The sequence below is a fragment of the Theropithecus gelada genome, chromosome 20 (assembly GCF_003255815.1).
Source record: "Theropithecus gelada isolate Dixy chromosome 20, Tgel_1.0, whole genome shotgun sequence".
Lineage (NCBI taxonomy): Eukaryota > Metazoa > Chordata > Mammalia > Primates > Cercopithecidae > Theropithecus > Theropithecus gelada.
The window spans coordinates 71132582-71150452 of NC_037688.1; the positions used below are offsets into that span (position 1 = coordinate 71132582).

General features: G+C 48.9%; 1 protein-coding gene across 8 annotated transcripts in view; it reads left to right on the forward strand.

Annotated features, from left to right (window-relative positions):
* LITAF (lipopolysaccharide induced TNF factor) overlaps window positions 1–17871 on the forward strand; it is an 82523-nt gene that overhangs the window by 43613 nt on the left and 21039 nt on the right. The window contains exons 1-2 of one of the 8 annotated variants that reach the window (XM_025371574.1): window positions 1331–1364; window positions 12902–13082. The exons of 2 other annotated variants lie outside the window; for them this stretch is intronic. The gene's annotated coding sequence lies outside the window, so the exon portion shown is untranslated. Of the gene's footprint in view, window positions 1–784; window positions 912–1022; window positions 1100–1274; window positions 1365–1875; window positions 2100–3904; window positions 4048–12901; window positions 13083–17871 lie in introns of those variants that run through there. 5 more of the 8 variants (XM_025371575.1, XM_025371572.1, XM_025371571.1 and 2 more) reach the window with 5 other exon arrangements.

A 17871-nucleotide genomic window follows, 5' to 3' on the forward strand; every position in this document is an offset into this window, starting at 1 on the left:
AGGGAGGGAGGGAGGGAGGGAGGGAAGGAAGGAAGAAGGGAGGGAGGGAGGGAGGAAGGAAGGAAGGAAGGAAGGAAGGGTGGGAGGGAGGGAGGCAGGGAGGGAGGAAAGAAAGAAGGAAGGAAGGAAGGGAGGGAGGTAACTCATCCACAGCTGAGGGTGGCCCGTCAGTGGACATGGCACAAGGTGGCAAGAACTTGGGGCTGGGGACACTTTGCTGAGGGATCCGGGACAAGCCATACTCCCTATCTGGGCCTCCCTATCTTTAGGACCTCAGGTAAAGGCATGGGATTTGGGCACCGGTGGGTTCTAAAATTCAGGTCTTTGCCAGCATGGGGCTCGGAAGCTCCCTGTCCAAATGGCGTTTGTCTGTGGATGGCCACATCAGGGTTCTGCCCATCTCCTGGCTCTGTGTACTCTCAAAGCCAGGCACGTTTCTTAATTCCCTCTAATGATTTCCCAGAGAGCCTGCTGGATCCAGGCTGCTGCTGTGATCACTGCAGCCGGCCGATGGGGCTCCAAGCAGACGGGGAGATGGCACCCATTTAGGGGCAGATGTGGAAACAGGAGCTACTGATTTCCAGAGCTTTCTTTCAGTGAGAAAGGCCTACCTGGGGGCACGGGCCACCCTGGGCGCACAAAGCGGAGAAACAGCTGATAAGCCTTACCTAATACCTATCCCGTGCTAAAAACTTTACCCCCATCTTCCCAGTTAACTCCCAGTCGGTCTTAGGAGACAGGACTGCTATTGTGCCCATTTTGCAGACGGGAAGCCGAGCTCAGAGAGGGTGGGTAACTTGCCCGAAGGCACAGAGTGTCTTGGTCAGTCCGGACGCGTCTGTAGAGTTACAGGAAGAGAAGGGCCGTCCTCCAGAGGGCTGGGAGCGCCCCAGCGCGGGTCCGGGGTCGAGGTTGGTGGTCCCGCCGCCTGGAAGTGGTGGAGCGGCGGGGCGAGAGAGGGAAGTGGGGAGAGCTGCGAGCGGCAAATCCGGAGGGAGGGTCAGGCTGTCGGGGGCGGGGTGGGGGGTGCTGGCACCGGGAGGCAGGGGCAGGATCGGAGAGTCGGGCAGACACCAGGTCCGCGCGAGGCGTCTCAGGGGTAAGCCTGGGGGGCTCTGGGGTGGCGAGGGAGCGGGGTGTGGGGTGAAGCCTGGGGGCGATCGGAGTGAGGCGGGGAACGGGCGGTGGTCTAGTCTGGGGCCCAGGTGCGGGCCGCGGGGGCGGGAGAAGCCGGAAGCGCGAGCTGGCCGCGCTCCGCCCCGGCGGGTCCAGCCCCCGCCCCCGTCCCCGCCGCCCGGCCCTTTTCCCGGGGCGCCCGCGCGGCCAGCTCAGACCTCCCGGCTCGACAGGCGGCGCGGGCGGCGGTGAGTGCGGCGCGGGGACGCCGGGGCTCGGGGGGCAGCGGGGGAGAGCGGAGGGCCCGTGGCGCCAGCACCTGCTGGGCGCCCAGTGCACCGAGCCCTTGGCTGGGGGCTCCCGGGAGGCCGGGGGGCGCCGGGCGGGTTGCGGGCATCGAGGCACAGCGGAGGGCGTAGGGGCCGGGCCGGGGCGGGGTCCGGCCTCCCAGCCCTGGTCCCGGCAGCGTCTGCGGTTGGGCTCATTTCCTGCGCCCCGGAGTGCCCGATCGCGTGTGGCGGGGTCGTCCGGCCCCCACCCGAACTAGCGGCCCTCGATGCCCGCCGCGACCCCCTACGGGGAGAGGACGGCCCCTGGGCTTTTTAGAAAAAGGCGCGATTCGCTCTAGTGACTCAGGTTGAGACTTCCAGAAATATTCCCCGGGTGTTCAGAAACAAAACCAAAACAAACAAAAAAAGCCCCAACGAATTCCGGAATGCTGTTTGCATACATTTGGCTTCTAGGGGCGCGGGTACCCGCGTTTCTCCGCTTGCCCCCGCGAGTTCGCACAAGATCCGGGACGGACACCCGAGGGCCCTGGGAGACCCTGGGGAGGTGAAAATCAGCGAAGTGGGCCGTGGCCCCTAGGCCTGACCCCTCCCCACGGGGTAAGGTGGGCACCCCGCGAGCACAGGGGTCCTCTCACTGCTGATGGCACCCAGCTCTGGGCCCAGACGCCGCTCACCGTCCACCGCTGGTGCCGGGTAGGTGCTGGTGGGACCAGCTGGTAACTGGTGGCAGAAGTGGACCTCGCCCCTCCCTGCCAAGCTAGGCAAATACCCTCCCCGCTCTGGTTTGCAGGTCACTGTGGATCTAGGTGGTCAGTTGGTGGTGTGCCCGAAGCTCTTCAGGGTCAGGGAGAGGAGGTGACAGGGGAAAGGTGTGTGTTCTGGAAGGGCCAGTCATGCTTCAGGGACCAGGCTAGTTGGACCTTCACTGGTTTTCTACTTCCCGACGGTGCAGCTGATGTCACTGACTGTTGGACAGAGCAGTGGTCACTGTGAAATCTAGTTTCTGGAAGCCACCGGGCCTTCCGAGCTCCTACCAGTCTTCCCAAAGAGGATACCTTCCTCCCCTTGGCCTGGTGCACTGGTGCTGGTTCAAAGACTGCCTGAAGCCCAGGTTGGGGTCCTCTTTAGGAAAGCCGTGATTTGCCTTAATGTGTGCTTGGCTGCCTCATCTGCCCTCTCACCCCCTGCCTTCTCAGAGTGACTCTTTAGGACTTCCTATTTAGGACTAACCCAGATGCAGAGAGAAGTGCAAGCTGGTATCTGGAATTCCACCAGTGTTTTGGTTTTATCAGTTGGAGCAGGATCTAGATGGCCTGTGACTTGCTTTACCTGGCACTGAGTAACACCCATGTTGCACTTGGCTTTCTTCTCCACCAGCCCTTGCTCTGGGAACTAAATGTGCACCAAACTCTCTAAGAAACATTTAATTGTAATCTACCATGAGGGAGGCCTATCTTCCTCTTTCCTGTTACTTTAAGGCATGAATAATAGATGCATTTATTCACATTTGAGAAAGTATCTTGTAATGTTGTCAAAGATTAAGTGACTGGGTGATTGATCTAAGACGTAGGATCAATTTCTTTCCTTTTTTTTTTTTCTTGAGTCAGAGTCTCACTCTGTCGCCCAGGCTGGAGTGCAGTGGTGCGATCTCGGCTCACTGCAACCTCTAACCCTTCCCACACCCCTCAACCCCCCACCCGGGTTCAAGCAATTCTCGTTTCTCAGCCCCCAAGTAGCTGGGATTACAGTTGGGTGCCACCACGCTTAACTAATTTTTGCATTTTTAGTAGAGACAGGGTTTTGCCATGTTGGCTAGGCTGGTTTCAAACTTCTGACCTCTAGTGATCCACCTGCCTCGGCCTCCCAAAATGCTGGGATTACAGGTGTGAGCTACCTCACCTGGTCAATTTCTTAAGTCTCTAAAATACTACATTGAAGTGTAATTCACTGTCTTTGGTGAATCCATTTCCTTTTGTTCCTTCTGTTCCTTTTATGGGCTGGCTGTTGAGAAATAAAGCGCTACCCTTGCCATGTAAAGGATGCAAAAGAATGGCTCCTGGTCCTGAGGGGTTTACACAACGGGTAGAAAGTAGAAGTACACACAGGCGAAAAAGTTGGTGCTTGCTAACGCCCTTGTAACTCCGGAAAGGGCTTGAGAGCAGTGGAAAGGAGGCAGCTGAGTTAGAGAAAGTTTCATGGAAAAACTGAGGCCTGAGCACATGTGGCAGAAGGAACGTGTGGACATAGTTCAAACAAACAGGAGGGTCTCAGCAGAGCTGTGGAGGAGGTACAGCCAAGCCCAGGTGGTTGAAGACAGTAAATGGAAAATCCACTGAGAGGAAAGAGCTGGAAGGCGTTTCCAGCCTAAGTGAATTTTCAAGAAAATAAACAGTGCATGTTTTGCTGACATTACCCATCCTTACTGCTCAGAGGTGTGTAATAGCACTTTGAGAATGGACTGGTGCCGTTTTGTGACTTAAACTTCTCCCACTGAAGAGGAATTTCCCCAGAGCTACAGTGAGGGTGGGGAAAAGAGGATCTGCAAGAGGAAGTCCTGGATTCTTGGCACTGTGACTTGTCCTCTATTTGTTTTCGCTTTTATGGCAGTGAAAATAGCCCCGTGGGTGAGGCGGTCTATCAGGTAAATAGACTTCCTTAGTTCTGTGTTTCTTTAGCACACACATTTTTGACATCTCCTGGGCGCGTTTGGCCACCCATGGTCTGTTCTGAACTTGATTAATGTTTACTTGCCTAAGAATTGTTATTTGAGGTCAAGTGGCATTTTCCAGGGTCCTCATAATTTCATCTTATTTGAGCCCGTGTTGATTTACTCTCTGGACACTGGTGACAATGGCTTTGTAGCTAATGAAGTTGTCCCTTGGCTGCAGGTTATTTCAGTAGAAGAATTGTGTAATTTCATAGAGCTTAAGGCATGGACACAAGAAAGGAACCATTCTGGAGGCTGTCTGTGTGATGGTAATTCTCTGCTCACCTTGTAGTAGGTAGGAGTTTATATACCAGGATCCAAAGCTGGAGGCTTCAGAGAAAATAATGTTGGAGAATTTAAGCTATTTAGCTCATGGAGACTTAGAAATAATTGACAGTGTGCCTCAGGTAAGTTTAAGAGCTTAATGATGACTTGCCTTAATCTTGAATTCATGAGGTTATTCCTAAATGATGTACTGATAGTTTGAAATTTTTTATTAAAAAAAATTAAAGAAAGTATGGAAGATAAAGAAGAAAGGCATAATCTCATAGTCAGAATGAAACAACTACCACTGGCTGTCCTTATCGGGCGGCTTCTGTCTTTTGTCTTTGTGCCTGTTTTCTATGAAATCATAATCAGGGTTCGTACAATTTTGTATCCTAATGCAGTTTCAATCTTATTAATGATCTCATTGCACTGTTTGGTGAAAACCCGTCATTCATGTGGAAACTGGGCATGTGGTTTCACCCAGAATCCAGAGGAAAATTGCCCACTCTGATTGTGGGGGAGCAGCCCAGCTCCCTGATGGAAGCATTTTCCATTCCACAAATCACTATGATTTGTCGTTATGCCATGCTTGAACCTGGCTTTAAGATTGTGGTAACTTTATCTTTGACTTGAGGGACATACCGCCCTGCAGAAACCGCCTGAACTCAGAAGATGGAATTGGCACACATTTCTCTGAAATATTTCACTCTGAGCTTCTGTACTTTTAACTGAGGTCTACTGAAATTAGAATTTGTTTGGGATCAAGTAACCGAAGGCCAATTTCTCGCTTCCTTTCCCAAAGAGAGCTGGAGGTCCGGGTTTCCCCTTTTGTCTAAATCCTTCCTGCTTAACCATTTATGGCTTAAGACGTACCATTCACCTTGAACATTTTCAGGAATGACAGGCAGGTTAAATTCCATGACAACAAAAACCATGTTGCAGAATCGTAGTTTAAAACCTGCCAAGCGACAGTCCTTAGTTTAAGAATTTTAAGCAATATTCAATGTAATAAGTATACAATTTGGGAGGGTTGATTATAGTCAGGATCCACTGTGCTCACATTATTGGAAATAACGTTTTTTCTCCAGAGACCCTAAAAGACCAGACCTTTTTGACCCTCGCAGCTGGTACTCTATCTTGTTTACAAACTAGGCTATTTTCTTAGGAGACCTGACAATTTGCATGTGAGTGCCCTTCTTTTGCCCAAGGAATCCCTTTTTTATTCTGGGGTCATTTCTGCGATATACATATTCAGGGACCTAGCTTAGTGTTTCTTTTCTGGGGGCTGGGAGGTGGGGACCAGAGTAGAATTGAATATTTCTCCTTTTTCTTCCCGGAAGAATCGATCTTCGAGGATTAAGTTGGTGGTTAAAAAGCCGCTGCATCTTTCTGAAGGCCTTGCCCTTTTATGTGTTGATCTGATACCCAAATGTAGAAAACAGTTCTATACACAACTTGAGGATATATTTTTAGAAGAGTTTACCACCCACATGTGGCTAAAGCTTTGTGGGGAGGTTTTTTTTTTTTTTTCCGTTGTGAGTAAAATAGATATTTCACTGTATCTTGCTCTTATTTTCAAACCCTTTAAAAAGCCATTGACCATTTTCTCTTTTATTTTTAGCTGACACATAATAATCATACACATTTATGGGATAAAGAGTGATATTGTCATACATGTCTCCAGTGTGTAATTGATCAACGGGTAATTGGCATGTTCGTCACCCCAAACACTTATGGTTTCTTTGTGTTGTGAACATTCAGAAGTCTGCTAGCTATTTGAAAATGTAGACGGAATCATTGTTAGCCATATTCACCCTACAGTTTACAGAACAGTAGAACTTTTTTCTCCCATTGAACTGTAACTTTGTACCTGTTAACCAACCTCCCTCTAGCCTCTCTTCCCCTCCCCTTTGTAACCTCCAGTAACCACAGTTCTTTTCTCTACTTCTGTGAACTCGATTTTGTTGTCCTTCCTTTGTGGAAGTTGTGAAATACCTTTTGAGGGGAGTGCAGACTTGTGGACAGGCGTAAATATGCATTCAGCTGGACTGAGTTTGGGAGGTTCCTTCGAAACCTGTTCTTTTGCTGAAATTCTAGGTATCTTTTTATTTTATTTTATTTTTTATTTTTTACCTCATTAGTTAGAAGTATCAGAAACTCTCCTTTTCCCCCCACTTAATCTTTGGCATTTAACCAAAATATACTTCATTTATTTATATGTTTTTTGAGATAGGGCCTTGCTCTGTTGCCCAGGCTGGAGTACAGTGGCGTGACCACAGCTCCATGCAGCCTCAGCCTCCCTCCCGGGCTCAAGCCATCCTTCCACCTCAGCCACCACACTAATTTTAGTGGTTTTTTTTTTTTTTTTTTTTTTGTAGAGAGACAGGGTTTCGCCATGTTGCCCAGGCTGGTCTCAAACTCTTGGAGTCAAGCGATCGATCCATCTTGGCCTCTCAAAGTATTGCCATCACAGGCATGAGCCTCACCCCAAAGCACTCAAATGTTGTTTTTTTTAAATTGAACTTGAGTGCTTTGGGGTAAGACCTGCCTATTTCATTTCACCTTATAGTTTTTCTTACTCTTGGCCTATGTAGGGGAGAGGGAAGACTTTTTTTGTGCCTTCTGAAGGTACCATAATTGAGTCTATGAAATAAACCAATGATTGATAGATTAACAGATAAAAATACATACACATTTTTCCATGTGTAAATGTGGGAGTCCCACAGAAAGTGAAACTCAAAGCAAGGTCAGATGATGGACATTTATATAGTGTGCCTGAGCTACAAAAAAGGAATAAGGGGCTGGGCATGGTGGCTCATGCCTGTAATCCCAGCACTCTGGGAGGACAAGGCAGGCGGATCTCTTGAGCCCAGGAGATCCAGACCAGCCTGGGCAACATGGCAAAGCTCTGTCTCTACAGAAAATACAAAAGTTAGCCTGGCATGGTGGCTCATGCCTGTGGTCCCGGCCACTCTGGAGGCTGAGGCAAGAGGATAGCTTGAACCTGGGAGATTGAGATTGCAGTGAGCTGAGATAGCACCACTGCACTACAGCCTGGGTGACAGACCAAGACCCTGTCTCCAAATAAAAAAGAAAAAGGAATAGGGGCTTGGGGTTCCTGGAGGGAGGTAGTGCTAGGTTACAGAAGGGTGAGGGGAGGAAATGTATAGTGAACAAAGGTTGCCTTGTTATGCAGATAAAAAGTCTCTTGAATGATGAAAGTTGTCTCAGAGTAGCCCTCAGAAGAACAGGTGATAGCTTGTGACCAGGTGTCGACCTTCAATCTCCTCTCCTAAGTTAAGATCTTCCAGCTGGGCCTGGTGGCTCATGCCTATAATCTCAGCACTTTGGGAGGCCGAGGTGGGTGGATCACGAGGTCAGGAGTTCGAGACCGGCCTGATCAAAATGGTGAAACCCCATCTCAACTAAAAATATAAAAATTAGTCAGATGTGGTGGCAGGCATCTGTAATCCTGGCTACTCAGGGGGCTGAGGCAGGAGAATCGCTTGAACCTGGGAGGCGGAGGTTGCAGTGAGCTGAGATGACACCACTGCCCTCCAGCCTGGGCCACAGAATGAGACTCTGTCTCAAAAAAAAAAAAGAGAAGATTTTCCCTGGTTAATGAGGGTCCTATGATAGTCACTTTAGTTACACAGATCAAGTATCTTTTCTCTGAAATGCCTGGGACTGGAAGTGTTTCGGATTTTGGATTTTTTTCACATTTTGAAATATTGCATTCTACTTACTGGTTCGGCATCTCTAATCCAAAAATCCAAAATCCAGAATGCTCCAATGAGCATTTCCTTTGAGCATCATGTCTGTATTCAAAATGTTTCAGATTTTGGATTTTCATATTTGGGATACTCAACCTGTAGATTTCAATTTATTATATCAAAGGACAGCTTTTCAGAGCTACTCCTGTGTCTGCAGTTTCTAAGAGTAATCAGCTCGAAATATGCCAAAGAAATAGATCCTGAGGTGACATATTCCAGTCTCCTACAGTCATTTTGGGGTGGTGTGTCCTGAGCCCCAACACCTATTTGGCTCATTTATAAGTGTAATCCCTGAAGGTATTTAAATAAACTTTCAATTTTGGCATAATTTTTGATTTGCAAGAAAGTTGTGAAGTTAGTATAGGGAGTTCCTCACCCAGTTCCTGGTTCTCTCCATTGTTAACATCTTACATCACACAGTATATTTGTCAAACTAAGAAACTGATGTGGTGGGTATGTTACTGTTCACCAAACTCCAGACTTTATTTGGAGTTCCCGGTTCTCCCACGGATGTCCTTTTTTCTGGGCCAGGGTCCTAACCCTAGGGTACCACATTGCATTGATATATTTTATCAATCATTGATATATTATTTATCAATAAATAAAATAAATATTTTATTTATTATAAATAAATATATATTTTATTTATTTATCCCCATGTTGGCCAGGCTGGTCTTGAACTCCTGACCTCAGATGATCCACCTGCCTCAGCCTCCCAAAGTGCTGGGATTACAGGCATGAGCCACCGTGCCCGGTCCCACATTGCATTTAGTCATCCTGTCTCCTCAGCCTCCCTGGCTGTGTTAGTTTCTCAGTCGTGCTTTGTTTTTCATAATCTTGACACTTTTTGAAGATCAGGGATTCTGTAGAATTTCCCTCAAATCAGGGTTGTTTGATGTTTTTCACATGATTCCAATGGGGTTATGGGTTCTGGCAGGAGAAGACCACAGAGGTAAAGTGTCCTTCTCATCCTGTCACATCAGAGGGCACCTGATATGCACATGACATTCCGGATGTTAATATCAAGGGAGAGAGTAAAGGATTCCTGATGTTAATTAATACCAAGGGAGAGAGTGAAAAGGAGGTGTTTGCCAGGTTTTCTCACTTGTGGTTTACTCTCTTTCCCTTTTCATAGACTCTGTTTTTCTTTCTTTCTTTTTTTGTTGTTTTGAGATGGAGTTTTGCTCCTGTTGCCCAGGCTGGAGTGCAGTCGTGCGATCTCGGCTCACTGCAACCTCCGCCTCCTGGGTTCAAGCAATTCTCCTGCCTCAGCCTCCTGAGTAGCTGGGATTACAGGCATGTGCCACCACACCTGGCTAATTTTGTGTTTATTTATTTATTTATTTATGAGACGCAGTCTCGCTCTGTCGCCCAGGCTGGAGTGCAGTGGCCTAATCTCGGCTCACTGCAAGCTCCGCCTCCCGGGTTCACGCCATTCTCCTGCCTCAGTCTCCCGAGTAGCTGGGATTACAGGCACCCGCCGCCTCGCCGGCTAATTTTGTGTATTTTTAGTAGAGATGGGGTTTCACCGTGTTAGCCAGGATGGTCTTGATCTCCTGACCTCGTGATACACCTGCCTTGGCCTCCCAAAGTGCTGGGATTACAGGCATGAGCCACCGTGCCTGGCCAATTTTGTATTTTTGATAAAGATGGGATTTCTCTGTGTTGGTCAGGCTGGTCTGGAACTCCTGACCTCAGGTGATCTGCCTGCCTGGGCCTCCCAAAGTGCTGGGATTATAGGCATGAGCCACCACGCCCGGCGACTCTGTTCTTTGAAAGAGAGTCATGGAGTCTAGCCCACACACCGGAGAGGAAAGGGAGAGATTAAGTTCCACCTCCTGCTGGGTGCCATGGCTCATGCCTGTAATCCCAGTACTTTTGGAGTCTGAGGCGGGTGGATTACTTGAACCCACGAGTTTAAGACCAGCCTGAACAACATAGTGAGACCCCCATTTCTATGGAAAGTTAAAAAAAAAAAAAAATCACTGGGCGTAGCCCCAGCTACTCAGGAGGCTGAGGTGGGAGGATCACTTGAGCCCAGGAGTTGAAGGCTGCAGTGAGTTATGATCAAGCCACTGCATTCCAGCCTGGAAAGAGTGGAATGAGCAAGACCCCATCTCTACAAAAAGTAGAAAATTAGCTGGACTTGTTGATGCACACCTGCAGTCACAGCTACTTGAGAGGCTGAGGGAGGAGGATCGCTTGAGCCCAGGAGGCTGAGGCCACAGTAAGCTATGATGGTGCCACTGCACTGCAGCCTGGGTGACAGAGTGAGACCCTGTCTCAAAAAAAAGAAAAGAAAAGAAAAGTGCATCTCCTAGAGGGGGAGTATCTATGCATACTATTTGGAATTTGTCAATGAGGAAGATTTGTCTTGTCTTATTTAAAACATAGACACTTCTGCCAGGCGCGAGTTGCTTATGCCTATAATCCCAGCACTTTGCGAGGCTGAGGCGGGTAGATCACTTGAGGTCAGGAGTTTGAGACCAACCTGGCCAACATGGTGAAACCTTGTCTCTACTAACTGTACAAAAACTAGCCAGGCATGGTGATGGGTGCCTGTAATCCTGGCTGCTTGGGAGGTTGAGGCAGGAGACTTGCTTGAACCTGGGAGGTGGAGGCTGGAGTGAGCCAAGATCATGCCACTGCACTCCAGCCTGGGCAAGAGGGACACTCCGTCTCAATAATAATAATAATAATAAAATAAACACTTCTTATGAGCTGATGCCATAGATACCCTGTCATAGATGGGATAGATGTGCCATATGGGCACAGGAGACGTCAGCTGTACAAGGATGTCAGATGCACGTGGCTTTCTCAAGGCCTGGTGGGGAAATATAGATCACATCGCTTCCCTTGGGGTCGAGGGAGGGTAACGTAATATGGTCCAGTTAGGGAAATATTAATAGAACCTAACTTGCAGACAGGAAGCAGTTAGGAAGCAGGAGGAAGGCATATGTCATCAAGGGCTAGATCATGTGTTGCCGGCCAGGGGAAGTGAAACAGGCATGAGAAGCACGTGACAGGTAATGTCCACCACCAGCCTGTTCCCACGTTATCCGTAAGTCTTGCTAAAGGCAAGATGGCTGTTTTCTGGAATTTTCAAAGACAGACAGTTAGACTACCTGCAGTCATCTGGAATTTGGCCAGAACAAAGGAAGTAAACAAATAGAAGACTTCCAAATAAGGTAGATATTTATCATCAAAGCAGATGCCCAAGCCTGTTTACCTCACTCAGAGGAGGCGCCCGAGGCAACTATGAGCTCTTACTTTGTGTTACACAGAGTCCTTGCACGCTTGGTTCTGCTGGTGTCCAGGTCCTCAGAGGCTTTGAAGCAGTAAATTGTGGTGGTGGAATGGAGCTGCCATCAGCACCATGTTGGACTGTTGGCAGCCTGGGACAGTGTAGAACCACAGATGTAGACACAAGCGTTTTTCTTTGCTTTCTCTGTTTCTCTTTCTCTCTCTCTCTCTCTTTTTTTTTTTTTTTTTTTTTGAGACGGAGTCTCGCGCTGTGTCACCCAGGCTGGAGTGCAGTGGCGCGATCTCGGCTCACTGCAAGCTGCGCCTCCCAGGTTCACGCCATTCTCCTGCCTCAGCCTCCGAGTAGCTGGGACTACAGGCGCCCACCACCACGCCCGGCTAGTTTTTTTGTATTTTTAGTAGAGACGGGGTTTCACCATGTTAGCCAGGATGGTCTCGATCTCCTGACCTCGTGATCCGCCCGCCTCGGCCTCCCAAAGTGCTGGGATTACAGGCTTGAGCCACCGCGCCCGGCCTCTCTCTCTTTTTTTTTTCTTTTTTGCAGATCGTAAGAAAGCAGAGAGGAATATGGGGTTTTATTTATTTATTTATTTATTTATTTATTTATTTATTTATGGACGGTGTCTTGCTCTGTTGCCTAGGCTGGAGTGCAGTGGTATGATCTCAGCTCACTGCAACCTCCACCTCCCAGGTTCAAGCAATTACACCTTAGCCTCTTGAGTGACTGGGACTATAGGCATGTACCACTTTGCCCGGCTAATTTTTGTATTTTTAGTAGAGATGGGGTTTTACCGTGTTGGCCAGGCTGGTCGAACTCCTGACCTCAAGTGATTCACCCATCTTGGCCTCCCAAAGCGCTGGGATTACAGTCGTGAGCCACCGTACCCAGCTGGGATCGATTTTAAAAAAGATTAAGGCTGGGTGCAATGGCTTATGCCTGTAATCCCAACGCTTTGGGAGGATCACTTGAGGCCAGCCTGAACAACATAGTGAGACCCCGTCTCTACGAAAAAATTAAAAATTAAAACAACTAGCTAGTCCTGGTGGCGTGTGCCTGGAGTCCCAGCTGCTTGAGAGGCTGAAGTGGGAGGATCACTAGAACCCAGGCTGCAGTAAGCTGTGATTGCACCACTGCACCGCAGCCTTGGCAACACAGCGTGACCCTGATTGTAAAACAAAGTTCAATTTAAGAAAGAAAAAATAAAAGAAAAAGGTTAAGATACTTTTTTCGGGGGAGTGTTTACAGAGGCTGTGGGTCAGAATGAAGCAACACCAGAAGTTCTGGAGACTGGGGTTTCTGCTGTGTTTCGACGTGGTTTTTTTGTGTTCTCGGGAGAAGACACCCTTGGCAGGGGGGCCATGAGACCTTTGATGTGTGTTTACTCTCATGGCGAGTTGTTGGGGTGGCTTCTGCGGTGGATGGTTCTCTTGGTATTCTAGGTTTTAAAGCTTATTTTTAGACTCTGAACTCCCTTTCTTGGCAGGAGTTGAATCCCTCTGGGGGTTTTCAAGTTGCTTTTGGACTGCTGGTTGTTGAAATAGAAACCCCTTTTGTGGGGTCCCCCATAAACCCAGGTGCTGGTGCCTACCTCATGGTGTGAAGGCTCCTGTAACACAGCCTCACTCTCCTGGCCCCACACTGCTCACCTGCCCCACGGGACGCAGGTACGTGGCTTCTGGGTGTCTGTCCCCGCTGTACCAAGATCTGCCCCCTTGCCCTTGTCCCCAGATCCTCCACTCGCTCCTAGAAACTGTACCCCTCCCCCCCAAAAAAGTCTCCCCTTCATATCTGTCCCACATCTGCCCCTGTTGGTTGACTTTGCCTCCCTATATGAGTCCCATAAGACCGGCAAGGGAGGGTCCACATCTCCCAATCCCTTGTCCAGCACTGGCCTTTAGAATCCCCTGGAGGAAAACTGGATCATAGTGCAACATGAAAAAAAAGAACTTTTGGCCAGATGCAGTGGCTCACGCCTGTGATGCCAGCACTTTAGGAGGCCGAGGTGGGCGGATCACTTGAGGTCAGGAGTTCGAGACCAGCCTGGACAACTTGGTGAAACCCTGTCTCTACTAAAAATAAAAAAAAATTAGCTGTGCGTGGTGGCAGGCACCTGTAATCCCAGCTATTTGGGAGGCTGAGGCAGGAGAATCGCTTGAACCCGGGAGGCAGAGACTGCAGTGAGCCAAGGTCACACCACTGCATTGCAGCCTGGGCCACAGAATGAGACTCTGTCTCAAAACAGAGAAAAAAGAACTTTATATTGACAAATAGGACGTTGTTAGTGCAAATTTTAGGGTTGATATAGCGGGAGTGGTAAAGGGAACATCTTACCAAATAGAAATAATTAGAAGCTTTAATCGCTCAGCAAACAGGGAAGGTCCCAGGGCCAGGTGCTGGGCAGGAACACAAAGGGCTGTGATGACATCACCTTTACCCAGAGGCGAGAAGGACCGGGTCGGAGGCCTGGGGAGGGCAGAGACAGGTTTGCAGAGGAGACTTTCTTTTTTAATTAAAAAAGTGTGTATTTTGTAAATATGTAATATTACTATGGCTCAACATACAAAAGACCAACAAGGGTATAAAAGTGACCAGTGTTTGCCCCACCCCATCCCCTAGTCCACCCAGTTCCCCTCCCTATAAACACTGACCGTTAAGTTCCTTCTGTATGCCTTTGGAGACATTTTATGCATACTATATAAAGAACTACTAGGCCAGGCATGGTGGCTCTTACCTGTAATCCCAGCGCTTTTTGAGGCGAAAGTGGGAGGACTGCTTGAGCCCAGGAGTTTGAGACAAGCTTGGTCAACATCCTGAGATCCCGTCTCTATAAAAAATAAAAAATTAGCTGGGTGTGGTGGTGCACACCTATAGTCCTAGCTGCTCTGGAAGCTGAGTCAGGAGGATCGCTTGAGTCCAGGAGCTCCAGGCTGCAATGAGCTGTGATCATGCCACTGCACTCCAGCCTGGGCCTACCCAGTGAGAACCTGTCTTTAAAAAATAAAGGACTGCAAAGGACTGGGCACCTTGGCTCTTGCTTGTCATCCCAGCACTTTGGGAGGCCGAGGCCAGAGGATCACTCGAGGTCAGGAGTTTGAGACCAGCCTAGCCAACATGGTGAAACCCTGTCTCTACTAAAAAGACAAAAATTAGCTGGGCGTGGTGGTGGGCGCCTGTAATGCCAGCTATTCGGGAGACTGAGGCAGGAGAGGTGCTTGAACCTGAGAAGTGGAGGTTGCAGTGAGCCGAGATCACACCTCTGCACTCCAGCCTGGGTGACAGAGCAAGACTCAAAAAAAAAAAAAAAAAAGTGTTTCTTCTTCTCTCACCATACACAAATAGTGGCACACTACAAACAGTGTCCTGGCTCCTTAAACGTGATGGTGTATCTTGGCGATGATTGCATTTCCCCAAATAAAACTCTTCCTTGTTTCAGTACCTTGCGAGGAGGGACCATCTCTGATTGGTACCCATGACTTGCTGGCGGATTAGGCTTCTGCTGTTACCAGCAACGCTGTAGTGAATACCCCATGTGCTTGTCATTTTGTCATTTCAGCCACATATGGGGGTTATGGCCAGCACACATTTCTAGAGGAAGAGTTGCTGGACTTGTGCATGTTAAATTGTTTTGGCCGTTTCTGTTGCAGGAGCCTCAGTTTATCCATACCCCACGCTAGCTCTCTGTGTGTGTTACCAACATTTTGCTCTTTGCCTAGTGGACAGGTGAAAAATGATACCATGATAATGGCATCGGTTATGGGGTTTAAAAGAAATCTTTTATGGCCAGGTGCAGTGGCTCACTCCTGTAACCCTTGGCCTTTGGGAGGCCGAGGCAGGTGGATCACTTGAGGTCAGGAGTTCGGGACCAGCCTGGGCAACATAGCAAGACCCCATCTCTACTAAAAATACAAGAAGTTAGCCAGGTGTGGTGGTGCGCGCCTGTAGTCCCAGATACTCAGGGAGCTGAGGCATGAGAATTGCTTGAACCCGGGAGGCGGAGGTTGCAGTGAGCCGAGATCGCACCACTGCACACCAGCTTGGGTGACAGAGTGAGACCCTGTCTCAAAAAAAAAAAAAAAAAAAGAAAAGAAAAGAAAAGAAAAAGAGCTTTAGATATGCAGGAAATGGGTACAGTTAATACAGAGAGCTCCTGTATACTGTCACCCAGCATCTACTTGATGGCGGGACACTGGCCACAACTGCTTCTCTGACGCTGCTGCATTACCGCTTACCAAACTCCAGGCTTTATTTGGACGTCACCAGTTTTTCCAACTAAGGCTTTTCTGTGCCAGAGTTCTACGTCGTATTCAGTTGTCACCTCTCTGTTCATTCTCCTCTGGTCTCTGACAGTTTCTTGGACTTTGTTGTTTTCCGTGACCTTGACAGTTTTGAGGAGCGCGGGCCTGGCACCCTGTGGCAGGTTTTCTCATGACTATATGGGGCTGTGGGTTGAGGGGAGGAAGGCCACGGAGGCCCTTCTCACCTCCTCCCGTCAGTCAGCAGGTGTGTGATGTCATGTGACTTCTCGCTGACCATATGCAGCCTGATCATCTGTCTCCGTGTGGTTTTAGCTGCATCTCCCTGCTTTAGAGGAGGACTAGAGCGTCGTCCCACCCTAGTTTGCACACCCTAGAAGTGGCAGAGTTGGGATTTGAACCCAGGAGGCTGAGTCTTAGAGTTTCTGCTCTGAAAGATTTGACCTGCCTTAAAATTCTGCCATTTTAACTTTTTTTTTTTTTTTTTTTTTGAGACAAAGTCTCACTCTGTGGCCCAGGCTAGAGTGCAGTGGTACGTCTCGACTCACTGCAATCTCTGCCTCCCAAGTTCAAGCTATTCTTCTGCCTCAGCCTCCCAAGTAGCTGGAATTACAGGCACACACCACCACACCTGGCTAATTTTTACATTTTTAGTGAAGATGGAGTTTTGCCATGTTGGTCAGGCTGGTCTCGAACTCTTGACCTCAAGTGATCCACCCGCCTCGGTCTCCCAAAGTGCTGGGATTATAGGAGTGAGCCGCCGCGCCTGGCCCCATCGTCTTACCTTTCTTTTAGCACTTTTCATTTCCCTCTTCACGCCCTGCCTGTTCACTGTCTTGTGTGTCTTCTCTTCACGCTGAGTAACAGTTGGGTATTCCTTTGGCTAGGCTGTAATCCACGCAATTCCTGCTGAGTTATGGGTGACTTTGTGACTCTTGTAAATAACAGGGGGACACGTGGAGATGTTTCTGAAATTTCCATGTCTTAAATTATGTTAGTTTAATCCCAGCACTTTGAGAGGCCAAGGCAAGTGGATTACTCGAGGCCAGGAGCTCGAGACCAGCCTGAGCGACATGGCAAGACCTCATTTCTACAAAAAAAAATAAAACTTAGCCAGGCATGGTGGCATGTGCCTGTAATTCCAGATACTTGGGAGGCTGAGGTGGGAGGATGACTTGGGCCTAGGAGTTTGAGCCTATGGTGAGCTATGTTAGTGCCACCGCACTCCAGTCTGTGCAACAGAGTGAGACTCCTTCTCAGAAACAGAAATTTGTCGTGGGCACCAGGCAGAGGTGTCCAGCCTGTATCATCTCTGAGCTTAGTGGCCTCAGTTTCCCCACCAGGCCAATTCCTGATGGGATTTTGCTAGGAAGCCTCCGCGTCCTGTTCGGTTGCTCAAGGGCAGTTCTCAGCCTTGGGCACTACCCATCCTACTCCTCCTTCCCTTTTGGGCCCTGCCTGCCTGTTGGGCATTTCACCAGAAAGGGATGGGGTCAGGGAGGAAAAAGGCCCTGAGACTCCTTTGATATGGGTGTCAGGCTGGACACGGTGGCTCATGCCTGTAATCCCAGCACTTTGGGAGGCTGAAGCGGGTGGATCACTTGAGGTCAGGAGTTCCAGACCCGCTTGGCCAATATGGTGAAACCCCGTCTCTACTAAAAATACAAAAATTAGCTGGGCTTGGTGGCACATGCCTGTAGTCCCAGCTACTCAGGAAGCTGAGGCGGGAGCATCGCTTGAACCCAGGAGGTGGAGGCTGCAGGGAGCTGAGGCCGTGGCACTGCATTCCAGCCTGGGCAAAAGAATGAGACCCCATCTCAAAAAAAGAAAAAAAGACAAGACTGTACCTTCAGTGTCACAAGCAAGCACTGAAGGTGGAGCCACTTACGTGGTGGCAACTCTGTGTCGCCTTTCTTTTCCACACCTGTTGGCTGGAGCTGTTGACTTTGTGACATCTTGGGGTGCCAGCAAGTTAGAGGCTCAGAATCTGCTTAATACCCATGAAGAAAGCCAGTGTCATTTCTGAGGAATGGAAGACACCTTGTCCCCATTGAACAAGTGGCTTTAGGGCTACCCCAAGGACCAGGTGATGAGTGTGGAGTGACAGGTATTTCTGAGTTTGATGGGGTGGGGACATTGGGGAGTCTGCTCATGACTCAAGGTTCTGAATGCATAATACAGTGGAAAGAACTACCCTCTC